Raw genomic sequence first — 9,581 nt, forward strand, 5'->3', positions numbered from 1 at the left:
GGAGAGAGAGACTGGAGGGAGGGAAAGGAGAGAGAGAGAGGAAGAGAGTGAAAGAGAGATATTTATGTAGGTACGAAGAGAGAGAGAGGGGAGGGAGTGAAGGGATGAGAGTAGGGGAGAGAGAAAGAGAGAGGTGGGGGTGGGGGAGAGAAGTAGATACGAAGGTAGGAAGAGAGAGAGGGGGGGGAGGGACGAAAAGAAGAGGGGAGAGAGGGATGCAGGGAGAAAGAAGAGAGAGAGAGAGATGAAATGAGGTGAAGGTAAAAGGAAAGGAGGTCGTAAAAGGGAAGAGAAAAGTGAGGAAGCATATGGAGGGACATAAGAGAGAGAGAGAGAATGAGAGAGAGAGAGAGAGAGAGAGAGAGAGAGAGAGAGAATCACTGCTCACTTTAGGCGTAAAATTGGCATCTCGTCTTGAATGCTGAGTTGTTGCAAGCTGTTAGCACTAGGATATGGTGCTAGTCACGAAGAAGTGCTGTGGAAGGGATGTAGAGCCGTAGTATTGTCTTTTTCTGCCACTGAGCTACGTGAAATAAGCTGCAAAAGGATGAATATTATAGACTACTACCACAACTACCACCACCACCACAACCACAACTACCACCACCACCACAACTACCACCACCCAGCAACACCTACCATCACCACCACACTGCCACAGCTATCACCACTACTACCACTATCACTACCACATCTGCCAACACCACCACACCACACCACAACTACCACCACCAAGCAACACCTACCATCACCACCACACTGCCACAACTACCACCACCACACCACACCACACCACCACCACACCACCGCCTTAGGTGTGCACATTACACAATACCCGTCGTCCTTACGTACATGTGCACTGCTGTACTTCCGAGAGAGAGAGAGAGAGAGAGAGAGAGAGAGAGAGAGAGAGAGAGAGAGAATGCTTGGGATTAGTTGAAAATGGGAAAGGAAGAGTGTGGGGTGTGTGTGTATGTGTGTACTGTATGTGTGTGTGTGTGTGTGTGTGTGTGTGTGTGTGTGTGTGTGAGAGAGAGAGAGAGAGTCAGGAAGTCGTCTAGTTTTTATATATAACTTGCCTTAAAAGTGTTTATGATCCTATCCTTTAATTGCTGCCTGAGAGAGAGAGTATTTACGCAGGTGTCACGGTCAAGGTGGTGAATATTGCATGTAGAGGGAGAGAGGGAGGCCTTCACGTGGTGGTACTGATATAACCCGGCGACTCCACTGCCTGGCGATACACACGTCCCTCAACTCCCTCCCTATCCCACGAAAGGAGGATGGTGAACTGCGGGATTAGGACAGTTATATGGATTTATAAATATCTCTCAGCTCTAACATTCCTTCCTCTCCTATTTCACTCTCTCTCTCTCTCTCTCTTTCTCTCTCTCTCTCTCTCTTGTTGCACATGTGATTGGGCGTTGTAGTGTTGGGTGGAGAGAGAGAGAGAGAGAGAGAGAGATGGTGGAAGGAATTTGTGTGAGATTGTATGTGGAAGTTGAGTGTGTGTGTGTGTGTGTGTGTGTGTGCACGGGCGCCGGAAGTGAGAAGGGTGTTTGTGTGTGCGTGTGTGTTTTTACGTCAGGTCCCTAAGTGTGTGTGTGTGTGTGTGTGTGTGTGTGTGTGTGTGTGTGTGTGTGTGTGTGTGTGTAAATTTATACCCCTTCCGCATCACCTCAGTTGAGTTCATTTGTTAAAAGTGGCATTGGAAATTTCTTGAGGTGTCCGCCTTACCGATTTATTCCGAATTATACTCTTCAATCGGTAATTCTCCTTGCAGAGTACTTTTTGACATTCCGTAGCGTGTGATTGATAGCGACTTGATCGGTATTATTAGTGACAGTGTGATAAAAAAGGCTCTACCCCACCTGTTCTCTTTCTCTGTCTCTGTCTCTCTCTCTCGTAATGTGGAGGATGAATCGCCAACGGGAAGGCCTTACGCAGACTTCCCACCTCATCTATCACAAGTTTTTAGTGATGCCAGTTTTTGCTATGGTACCCACCCAGCTCTCATTACTTCCGCTTTGATAGATGGACACACAGTGACTCGTATAATTTGTTGACATAGTGATCGCAAGGCCTTCTCTGTAGCGACTTATTTTGCACTTAAAACCTTAGTGTTCTTATACGTGATGATGTAGACTTTGAAGATAGAAGATTGTCACACACACACACACACACACACACACACACACACACACACACACATTCTCTCTCTCTCTCTCTCTCTCTCTCTCTCTCTCTCTCACACACACACACACACACACACACACACACACTCTCTCTCTCTCTCTCTCACACACACACACACACACACACACACACACACACACACACACACACACTCTCTCTCTCTCTCTCACACACACACACACACACACACACACACACACACATCAGTACCTACAAATCCTCATACTATCACTCTTCTTGCTCCCTTCCGTCTCTTAAGCACACACCATTCTCTGTACATTCTTGCAAGTTAGGCAGGTAACATATCTATCCGTCTATCTATCTATCTACAGCCAGAAGCCTTAATCCCGTAAGGGGTGGCCACAAACAAATCGCCTCCATGTCGCCGTGTCCCCAGCCATTTCACTGCCCTCTCCCCAGGTATCACAGGAAATATTTATCTCGATGCAGAAGTAAATGGAACTCATTTATTCCTTTGTACCGTATTGTGAAAGGTATCCCATGAGGGGTGGCCACAAACAAATCGCCTCCATGTCGCCGTGTCCCCAGCCATTTCACTGCCCTCTCCTCAGGTATCATAGGAACTATTTATCGTAATGTAGAAGGAAATACCGGTCATTTATTCTGTAACTACTGATTTTGTGTGTGTGTGTGTGTGTGTGTGTGTGTGTGTGTGTGTGTGTGTGTGTGTGTGTGTGTGTTCATTTCTTGTGTATATTGCGTGTGTATTTTTGGTTGATGTGCGGTCTGTGTGTGTGTGTGTGTGTGGTGTGTGTGTGTGTGTGTGTGTGTGTGTGTGTGTGTGTGTGTGTGTGTGTGTGTGTGTGTGTGTGTGTGTGTGTGTGTGTGTGTGAGGGCATTTCTTGTGTATATTGCGTGTGTATTTTTAGTTGATGTGCGGTGTGTGTGTGTGTGTGTGTGTGTGTGTGTGTGTGTGTGTGTGTGTGTGTGCATTTCTTGTGTATTTTGTGTGTGTATTTTTGGTTGATGTGCGGTCTGTGTGTGTGTGTGTGTGTGCATTTCTTGTGTATTTTGTGTGTGTATTTTTGGTTGATGTGCGGTCTGTGTGTGTGTGTGTGTGTGCATTTCTTGTGTATTTTGTGTGTGTATTTTTGGTTGATGTGCGGTCTGTGTGTGTGTGTGTGTGTGTGTGTGTGTGTGTTTTTGGTGATGTGCGGTCTGTGTGTGTGTGTGTGTGTGTGTGTGGCGGGAGTGCTGGTGTAGGTCAGCTGGGTTTTTATGTGTGGTAGGAAGGCAGGCAACGAGGGAGGGAGGGAGGGAGAGAAAAGGAGGGTAGGGAGGGAAGAAGGTAGAGAAAAAGTGGGTAAGAAGGGAAAGAGAAAGGTAGAGAAAAGGTGGGTAAGAAGGGAGGGAGGGAGGGAGGGAGAAAGGGAGGGAAAATTGTGGGTAAGAAGGTAGGAAGGGAGAAAGGTAGGAAAAGGCAGGCAAGAAAGAAGGGAGGAAGAGAGAAAAAAGGGTGGATAAGAAGGAAGGGAGGGAGGGAGAAAGGTAGGGGAAAGGGTGGGTAAGAAGGAAGGGAGAGAGAGAGAGGGAGAGAGAGAGAGAGAGAGAGAGAGAGAGAGAGAGAGAGGGGTGAAGAAAACAGAAATTGAGAGAAATACGAAGGAAGGAAAGAAGAGAGAGAGAGATGGAGAGAAGAGGGAGGTAGGAAGGAAGGGAAGGAGAGAAGGAGGGAAAAGTAAGAGGAGGAAGAGGAAACAGGAAGGAAGGGAGGAGGAAGAGGAAGGAAGGGAGGGAGGGAGAGAGGAGGAAGTACGGAGAGATGACGAAAGATTGGATTGATGAAACAGAAGAAGGAGGTGGGAGGAGTCTGGAGACGGGAGGAAGGTCGAGGGGTTTATGAGGAGGAAAAGGAGGGAGGCAGGAAGTGAGAGAGAGAGAGAGAGAGCAATACCTTTATCTGTCTATTTATCTGTCTGTCTGTCTGTCTGTCTGTCTGTTAGCTATCTATCTATCTGTGTAATCTGTCTATATGTCTGTCGTTATACACCAATTCTTTTACTCTCTCTCTCTCTCTTTCTGTGTGTGTGTGTGTGTGTGTGTGTGTGTGTGTGTGTGTGTGTAGGAAGTAGGGAGCCACATTGAGGTGTTGAGTAATTTTTGTTAAGGAGGAAGTATTGTGTGTGTGTGTGTGTGTGTGTGTGTGTGTGTGTGTGTGTGTGTGTGTGAATCAAAGAACCACTCCCTCAACTACCATTTATAACCTATCACTACCACTCGTCCTACCCCCACGTGTATCACATATCACCACCACTACCACCACCACACTGCTACCACAATTACCACCATGCCCAGCCACAATAGAATGAGTCACGATCTTGAGTTATATGAAGGTGGGTTGGACAAAAATGCCTTGAAAAAGTTAGTGGATTTATAATTGTCATTGTAGTGAGGTTTATTGCTACTACTACTACTGCTACTACTATTGCTGCTACTACTACTACTACCTACCTATCCACCTGCCTACCTACCTACCTACCTACCTACCTCCTACCTACCTACCTATCTATCTACCTAACTAATACCTACCTACCTTTTCCTGTTTCCTATATTCTCCTTTTGCGCCTACCTACCTACCTACCTTTTCCTGCTTCCTGTATTCCCTTTTTGCGTCTGCTTACCTACCTGCCTACCTACCTTTTCCTGCTTCCTATATTCTCCTTTTGCGTCTGCCTACCTACCTTTTCCTGCTTCCTATATTCTCCTTTTGCGTCTACTTGCCTACCTACCTACCTACCTATTTGCCTACCTACCTACCTTTTCCTGCTTCCTGTCTTCTCTTTTTGCTTCTGCTTACCTACCTACCTACCTACCTACCTGTCGAGCCACGTTCTTGCATCCTGCCTTCTGCTTCTCTGCTTTGTATTTTTGCTTCCCTGCTGTCTGCTTGGGTCTGTCTGCTTGCCTACATTCATATCGACCTGTCTGCATACATTTCTGCTCAGGTGTGTGCATTCCTACCCTTCTGCCTGTCTTCCTGCTTTCCTTTCTACATATCTAGCTACCTGCCTACCTAACTACCTACCTACCTACCTACCTACCTTCCTTCCTTCCTTCCTTCCTATTGCCTGCCTACCTGCCTTCATACCTACCTAATTGTCGTTTGTGTCTCTTGTTCATATACCTACCTACTTACCTACCTACCTACCTACCTACCAACCAACCACCCATTCCGCCTCCTACCTACCTTCATACCTACCTAATTGCCTGTCTGCCTTATTTGGCTACCTACCTTCTTACCCACCCATCCACCTACCTACCTACCTCCCTCCCACCCCACCTACCTATCCACCCATCCACCTACCTACCTACCTCCCTCCCACCCCACCTACCTACCCACCCATCTCCCTCTCTCTCATCCTACCTCCCTCCCTCCCACCCCACCTACCTACCCACCCATCTCCCTCTCTCTCATCCTACCTCCCTCCCTCCCACCCCACCTACCTACCTACCTACCTTCCTACCTACCTACCTTCCTACCTACGTGCCCTTTCGTCTGCGCGCCACACCCATGTACTTACCTGGGGGGTATGCAGGTGAGGAGGACGTGATTAAACAAACAGGTGTGCACAGGAAGGCATAAGAGGTCTGGAAGTAGATTTAGGGGTTCTGAGGACGGCTTGGTCTGCTGGTGTGGGCGAGGGAGGGGCAGTGGGGTTGGAAATAAGTGGTGCGGGGTTGAAATAACGCTGTCTGTCTGCTGGTGTGGGCGAGGGTGTGTCAGTGGGAGTAGGAAATGAATAAATGATGCAGGATAGACACTGATAACACTAAGAGGTCCCCACACCACACGAGGATGCGTCCACACCCACTTCTTCACTCCTACACCCACACCTACATTTCCATTTCACACCCCACCCATTCCTCCCGAACTCCCTTTTTCTCCCCCACTTATACTTCCGGGTCCACGTGTTCAAACCCCACTCCAACCCCACCTGCCTCACCTTCCCTCCACTCTCCATATCCTCCCACCCCCAACCCCAACCCTGCCTCACCTTCCCCCCTCTCCATATCCTCCCACCCCCAACCCTGCCTCACCTTCCCTCTCTCCATATCCTCCCACCTCTCACCCCCAACCTCACAAACCCCCACCCCCTCACCTTGTCATTGTATGCACGTGCCTAACGCCCTCCGAATCCACCCTGCCTCACCCCCTCTGCCTCCACCCTGCCTCACCTCACCTGGTTAACCCTGCCTCACTTGTTTTCCCTCAGCCTGTCCTCCCTTACACCCACACCCACTCACTTTGTCCCACCCACCCCCACCCCTCCCCCAATGCCATGTCCTCCCTTGCCCTGTCTCATTTGCCCAGCCCTGACCTGCACACACACACACACACACACACACACACAGTTCATTCATTTTATCAAGGCGGATAAGTTCTTGGAAACTGTGTGTGTGTGTGTGTGTGTGTGTGTGTGTGTGTGTGTGTGTGTGTGTGTGTGTGTACGTAGCGACAGATTAACACTAGAATACGATGCTAGTCACGAAGAATGCCGTGGGAATGATGTAGAGCCGTAGCATTGTCTTTTTCTGCCACTGAGCTACGTGAAATCAACACGAAAGGACGAAAAATATGAGCCAGCTTCAAGTGAAAGGAGTATAGCGTTGGAAATTGTCGTAGTGTGTGTGTGTGTGTGTGTGTGTGTGTGTGTGTGTGTGTGTGTGTGTGTGTGTGTTGCCTTGTGTCTATAGTGATGGTGGTGACTTGGCACATTCTTACCCCTCTCTCTCTCTCTCTCTCTCTCTCTCTCTCTCTCTCTCTCTCTCTCTCTCTCTCTGTCTGTCTATCTAGCTCTCACTGTGTTTAGGTATATGTCAACACGTATTAATTTCTCTCTCTCTCTCTCTATCTATCTATCTATCTATCTATCTGTCTGTCTGTCTGTCTAGCTCTCACTGTGTTTAGATACAGTATATGTCAACACGTATTAATTTCTCTCTCTCTCTCTCTCTCTCTCTCTATCTATCTATCTATCTATCTCTATCTATCTATCTATCTATCTATCTGTATGTCTGTCTATCTAGCTCTCACTGTGTTTAGATATATGTCAACACGTATTAATTTCTCTCTCTCTCTCTCTCTCTCTCTCTCTCTCTCTCTCTCTCTCTCTCTCTCTCTCTCTCTCTCTCAAGGGCCTGGTTGGGCCTGAAATGTCAAGTAATCACATACAAACAGTCATAATACACCAATTACAAACAAACACACTTCGTTTTTAAAATTCCACCATTATGCCCTGTTTTTCAATAATGTCATGCGTCGTGGGCTGCCTGAGAGGCCTTGTGTGTGTGTGTGTGTGTGTGTGTGTGTGTGTGTGTGTGTGTGTGTGTGTGTGTGTGAGAGAGAGAGAGAGAGAGAGAGGATAAAGTAAAGACATAGGAAGAGCAATGGATATATAGGCGTAGACATGTAGCTAGGGAGAGAGAGAGAGAGAGAAAGAGAGAGAGAGGGAGAGAGAGAGAGAGAGAGAGAGAGAGAGATGTACTTGTCTTTGCTAAGGACGGGACTACTGACAATTAAAGGACTTACACATGTCACCACTTGGGTACTACACTCCTTATAGCACTTCTTCGTGACTAGTACGCTCATCTGATGCTAATCTATTGTTACAACTCAGCATTCAAGGTGGAGAGAGTGATATGACCTGAGAGTAATATTGGGACCGTCCATACTGAAAACGTGCATGCCCTGTTAAATATAAGAATAAAAATTAGAAGGGTGACATAGGTGATTTGTTTGGCTACCCCTTCAGGGATTAAGGCTGTGGTAGATAGAGTGATCGATAGATGCGTGGATAGATAAATTGATAGATAAATTCAGTATATGAAGACAAAGGTGTTTTGATAGATAGATAGGTTGATAGATATAAAACATGGATAGATAGATAGATAGATAGACAGATAGATAGATAGATAGACAGATTGACAAAGATCCGGAACATGAACAGATAGATGGATAGATAGATAGATGTAAAAATATGGTGTTCAGAATAAATACAAAAAAAAAGGTGTTAAGGGGCTACCTGTGTCTCATTAGGACTAGGTATACACAGGGCAGGTGAGAGGAATGACCTTTACGGGTGTTAATTACCTGTTGGACTCACTCAGGTGGGTAGAATAAGCCACTTGATGGACGGCATTGAGACCCGTATTGTTGTAGGTCAAGGAAGTTCCCTAACACCTTTTCCTAAGCGATTTATTGAGTGGCCTTTACGGGTATTAATTAACCTGTGGCCCCAATGACGCACTCAGGTGATTAGAATAAGCCACTTGATGGACGGCATTGAGACCCGTATTGGTGTAGGTCAAGGAAGTTCCCTAACACCTTTTCCTACGCGATTTATTGGGTGGCCTTTACGGGTATTAATTAACCTGTGACCCTAATGACTTAATCAGGTGGCTAGAATAAGCCACTTGATGGACGGCATTGAGATCCGTATTGGTGTAGGTCAAGGAAGTTCCCTAACACCTTTTCCTAAGCGATTTATTGGTACTACCGGTATTAATTAACCTGTGACCCGTAGGACGCACTCAGGTGGCTAGAATAAGCCACTTGATGGACGGCATTGAGGTCCGTATTGTTGTAGGTCAAGGAAGTTCCCTAACACCTTTTCCTAAGCGATTTATTGAATGGCCTGTATAATCAACCTGTAGCTCCTTGGACTCACTCAGGTAGGCCTAGCTAGAATAAGGCACTAGATGAACGGCATTGAGACTTATTCTCATCGGAAGGAAGCTCCCTAACACCTTTTCCTAAGCGATTTATTTTGCTTACCTTACATACATAAATCCTTCAACTATCGCTCTGTTCTGCATACATATCGCACAGAAGTATATTACCCAGCCATATCCAAAAATAAATCGCTAAGGAACAGGTGTTAGGGATCTTGAGAGTGTGAATATGTGAGTCAGGGAGAATGTGTAATCTTGTCTTGCCCAGAAATAAATCGCTAAGGAAAAGGTGTTAGGGAGCGTCCACCAAAAATATGAGGCAGGGAGTAATTTGGTCCTACCCAGAAACCCGTACACACACACACACACACACACACACAAATCCCTACATCACACATATACATATCCCTACATCACACATATACATATCCCTACATCACACACACACACACACACACACACACACACACACACACACACACACAGAAATCTCTCTCTCTCTCTCTCTCTCACACACACACACACACACACACACACACACAGAAATCTCTCTCTCTCTCTCTCTCTCTCTCTCTCACACACACACACACACACACACACACACACACACACACACACACACACACACACACACACACACACACACACACACACACACACACACACACACACACACACACACACGGGGACTTCCA

This window comes from Coenobita brevimanus, chromosome 48 (genome assembly GCF_032717465.1).
Source record: "Coenobita brevimanus isolate Jiangsu-jjx chromosome 48, ASM3271746v2, whole genome shotgun sequence".
Classification (NCBI taxonomy): domain Eukaryota; kingdom Metazoa; phylum Arthropoda; class Malacostraca; order Decapoda; family Coenobitidae; genus Coenobita; species Coenobita brevimanus.